The sequence below is a fragment of the Littorina saxatilis genome, linkage group LG1, assembly GCF_037325665.1.
Source record: "Littorina saxatilis isolate snail1 linkage group LG1, US_GU_Lsax_2.0, whole genome shotgun sequence".
Classification (NCBI taxonomy): domain Eukaryota; kingdom Metazoa; phylum Mollusca; class Gastropoda; order Littorinimorpha; family Littorinidae; genus Littorina; species Littorina saxatilis.
In genome coordinates, this window is record NC_090245.1 from 28,793,160 (window position 1) to 28,798,159 (window position 5,000).

At 39.8% G+C, this 5,000-nt stretch overlaps 1 long non-coding RNA gene across 1 annotated transcript in view; it reads right to left on the reverse strand.

Moving 5' to 3' along the window:
* LOC138963003 (uncharacterized) overlaps positions 1–578 on the reverse strand; it is a 2,823-nt gene extending 2,245 nt beyond the window's left edge. Inside the window, exon 1 of the long non-coding RNA XR_011454691.1 lies at positions 1–578. This exon is cut by the window's left edge and continues 115 nt beyond it. This is a non-coding gene — a long non-coding RNA (uncharacterized lncRNA).
* Positions 579–5,000: the final 4,422 nt, after the last annotated feature.

Consider the following 5,000-nt stretch of genomic DNA (forward strand, 5'->3'; position numbering starts at 1 on the left):
TTGACACAGGCTCCAACACTCCAGCACGGATCTAGCCGAAACTGGATTGAACTGGATAGGTATGTACGTCTCAAGGGAACGCTCCCAGAAGCTTTCTCGTGTCGTCGTCAAAACTGTTTCACTGCTGCCCAAAACAACTACGATCAAAAGAGTTAGGCTTGCGGTGAACATGGCCTCCATTTTGCTCTTTTATATGTATGTTACTCTCAAAGGCGGCGTCATATTGCCCTTGTGAAAACTTTCGCAACAGAAAGGCGACAGTGAGAGTACTGACAAACTTCAGGAAAACAGGAGAAAAAGAATTCAAAGAAGTTGCATGGTACAACTGCACGTGATACCTCACTCTGTGTAGCTTCTGAAGTCGCGGATTGTTTTTCAAGAGACGAACTCGTGAATATCTGAAGGAAACCCCAGCCACTGGCTAAAAAGAATTGATCCGAGCAAGTATTCATTAAATCTGTATATTGTTTTTTAAATTAAATTGCTTTTAAGTGAGCACGACGATAAAAAGCCTGAGTGGTTGAACAAGTTTTCAGTTTGATTGCACACCTTGGGTCTGTCACGTCTATCAAAAGCAAGCCACCTGGGAAGATTGTTTCGTGCACTGAACAGCACGGTGACTGAATTAAGGTAGTCTGAGATCTAATACAACCGCTCAAGCTTTTTTGTTTAGGTAGCAGACTTCAAAAGTAAATTACATAGTTTTAACAATACTCTTCAGCTTGAAAGGTACTCAAGCACCTCAACTAAACTTAGCAAAAACATTATTGCGACAAGTTTCGCACCCCAACTAAAGCATCAATTCCCTTGTTATTTCGTTCAAACCTATTAAACTTGACTATCGGGCACAATTTTCGGATCAAATATTTCTTCGGCATGTTTCACCTGCCAGCCACTCAAATAAGGGTACTCCCAAAATCGACCTGATAAAAACGTATGATACCAATAAAAATGGATAAAAATTCATAATAGGCACAACTTGGCAACTTTACACATGAGGAGATAGTCTAATCAGTTATATCCCCAGAAATACGCAAGCCAGCTAGCTAAACAAAACACCCTGTTCTTGACTTTCTCCTCGTGTGTAAAAGATGCAAAGTTGTGCCTTTTATGAATTTTCGTCGATTTTTAATTGGTACCATACGTTTTTGGCCCCTTATTTCAGCGTCGGCCACGTGATCTAAGTGGGCCCGGTAGCTCACTTGGTAGAACACTGGCCTTGTGATCGGAAGGTCGCAGGTTCGAATTCGGGCCGGGACGGACACGGGTCAACTTTATGTGTAGACCCAGAGACGGAAGCCATATCCCACCTGTTAGGGGCCCGGGTGGCTCAGGTGGTAGAGCACTGGACTTGTGATCGAAAGGTCGCCGGTTCGAATCCGGGCCGGGACGGACACAGGTCAACTTTATGTGCAGACCCAGAGACGGTATCCATCTCCCACCCCCGTGTCACCACAGTGGCACGTAAAAGACCTCGGTCATTCTGCCATAAGTGCAGATGGCTGATACCACCTAAACACGCATACACTTGTGTATCTCATCTAAAGTCGGGTTAAAACCCGGGAACATGCCCCTAATGGCTTTGCCGTGAGGGCGTAAAACTTGAATTTCTCTCATATCCCACCCCCGTGTCACCACAATGGCACGTAAAAGACCTCGGTCATTCTGCCATAAGTGCAGATGTCTGATGCCACCTAAACACGCATACACTTGTGTAGCTCGTCAAAAACCGTGAGGGCGTAAACCTCGAATCATTATTACCCATATCTTGTCCTTAAGAGGCGAAATATTTAGCCTGTAGGACAGAAAGCATTCTCTCTTTCCTTTATCCCTGTCAAAGAAATCTTCGATCCAAAAAGGTGTTCAGAATAGTCAATTGGACTGCCTTTAATGACAAAGAGAGTTTGAATGTAACGACAAGGCAATTAATGCTTTAGTTGGCGTGCGACATTTGTTGCGCTAATTTTTTTGCTAGGTTTATATTATGAATACACAAGTAAAAAGCGGGTTAGAGGGTAAACATGTACTGGTTCAAAATTGGAGCTACTGCGTTTTTACATTTAGTCAAGTTATGACTAAATGTTTTAACATCGAGGGGGGAATCGAGACGAGGGTCGTGGTGTATGTGTGTGTGTGTGTGTGTGTGTGTGTGTGTGTGTGTGTGTGTGTGTGTGTGTGTGTGTGTGTGTGTGTGTGCGTGCGTGTAGAGCGATTCAGACCAAACTACTGGACCGATCTTTATGAAATTTGACATGAGAGTTCCTGGGTATGATATCCTCAGACGTTTTTTTCATTTTTTTGATAAATGTCTTTGATGACGTCATATCCGGCTTTTCGTGAAAGTTGAGGCGGCACTGTCACGCTCTCATTTTTCAACCAAATTGGTTGAAATTTTGGTCAAGTAATCTCCGACGAAGCCCGGACTTCGGTATTGCATTTCAGCTTGGTGGCTTAAAAATTAATTAATGACTTTGGTCATTAAAAATCTGAAAATTGTAAAAAAAAAAAAAAAATTTATAAAACGATCCAAATTTACGTTTATCTTATTCTCCATCATTTGCTGATTCCAAAAACATATAAATATGTTATATTCGGATTAAAAACAAGCTCTGAAAATTAAATATATAAAAAGTATTATCAAAATTTAATTTTCCAAATCAATTTAAAAACACTTTCATCTTATTCCTTGTCGGTTCCTGATTCCAAAAACATATAGATATGATATGTTTGGATTAAAAACACGCTCAGAAAGTTAAAACGAAGAGAGGTACAGAAAAGCGTGCTATCCTTCCCAGCGCAACTACTACCCCGCTCTTCTTGTCAATTTCACTGCCTTTGCCGTGAGCGGTGGACTGACGATGCTACGAGTATACGGTCTTGCTGCGTTGCATTGCGTTCAGTTTCATTCTGTGAGTTCGACAGCTACTTGACTAAATGTTGTATTTTCGCCTTACGCGACTTGTTTTAATTCAGGCCCAGTGGAGCTAAGAACAACTGTTTGGTTGCCTGAGATCGAAGATAACACAAAGCTTGCAAACACTTGCTTTGTTACCGGCATTTTTCTTTACGTGCGATCTAAGTAATGATCAACATGCAGTGCGCACGTATTTAATGTTTAAAGTGTTATATCCCCAGCTTTAGGGTGTTTGTTTTTGCCATGTTATGGCAACCAACTCAAGGTTGTTGTTGTTGGTGGTGGTGGTGGTGGTGGTGGTGATGATGGTGTTGTTGTTGTTGTTGTTGTTGTGTATGTTTCTTTCTTCCGTTCTTTTTACATTTAGTCAAGTTTTGACTAAATGTTTTAACATAGAGGGGGAATCGAGACGAGGGTCGTGGTGTATGTGTGTGTGTGTGTCTGTGTGTGTCTGTCTGTGCGTGTGTGTGTGCAGAGCGATTCAGAGTAAACTACTGGACCGATCTTTATGAAATTTTACATGAGAGTTCCTGGGTATGATATCCCCAGATTTTTTTTTCATTTTTTCGATAAATGTCTTTTATGACGTCATATCCGGCTTTTTGTAAAAGTTGAGGCGGCACTGTCACACCCTCAATTTTCAATCAAATTGATTGAAATTTTGGCCAAGTAATCTTCGACGAAGGCCGGACTTCGGTATTGCATTTCAGCATGGAGGCTTACAAATTAATTAGTGACATTGGTCATTAAAAATCTGAAAATTGTAATTAAAATTATTTTTTTATAAAACGATTCAAAATTACTTTTATTTTATTCTTCATCATGTTCTGATTCCAAAAACATATAAACATGTTATATTCGGATTAAAAACAAGCTCTGAAAATTAAACATATAAAAATTATGATTAAAATTAAATTTCCGAAATCGTTTTAAAAACTATTTCATCTTATTCCTTGTCGGTTCCTGATTCCAAAAACATATAGATATGATATGTTTGGATTAAAAACACGCTCAGAAAGTTAAAACGAAGAGAGGTACAGTAAAGCGTGCAATGAAGCACAGCGCAACCGCTACCGCGCCAAACAGGCTCGTCACTTTCACTGCCTTTTGCACTAGCGGCGGACTACGTTCAGTTTCATTCTGTGAGTTCCACAGCTTAACTAAATGTAGTAATTTCGCCTTACGCGACTTGTTTCTTTCTTTCTTTCATGTTTTTGTTAGTTAAAGGTGCGAGTTGGAAAGTGACTTCCGTTGACAAAAGATCTTTAGAGTGTTGCTAAGCAACAAAGTCAAACAAAGTATTGCATACGATCGACTTTCGCGTAAGAGAGCTTTTAGTTTACGGGTTTCTGAATTTGATGTGTTTGAAAATCCATTAGCACATTGACATTTCTGTCTATTTTCTTCTATTCGCACTGCTCGCTGAAAGAAGTTTTAGTTATAGTCCTGATTACACAGTGAGAAATATTGCCCGTGCAAAAGTGGATTGGAAATATACCATGGATCGATGTCTATCAGGTCTTCAGAGATGAAAAGATTTTAGCTAAATTACTCAAACATTGATACTGTGCCTGGTGGGATTAGGGTGAAGATGCTTCGATCTGCCGGGTCAACTTATATGTGTCTGCAAGTCAGACCGAAAAAGCTTACGGAACCCCGATTCATACAAAAAGAAGGTTTCCGTAATCTTTTCCGTGCGTATTTGTAGGTCTGTATGTATGTCGTGCTGGAAAGGATTTATATTGTGTTATCATTTGCTATCATTCTATTTGTTAAAGAGAGAGATTCTCATGTAAAGGTTTTGTAATGAAACAATTATTCGCGATGTTAGATCGCTTTGATATAGTACATGTACTTATAGTACTCATAGTACTCTTGTCACACAAAATTTCATTGTATGCCCCTGAATTGAAAGACAAAATACAAAACATAAATAATAGAATGACCCCCAAAGAGTAGGTAGTGTTATCTGTAGTTTCCAGTACTGACAACGGTTCAGAGAAAACATTCACGTGACATATATAGTTTCCATTACTGATATCGATTCAGAGAAAACATGCACGTGAAATCTGTAATTTCCAGTACT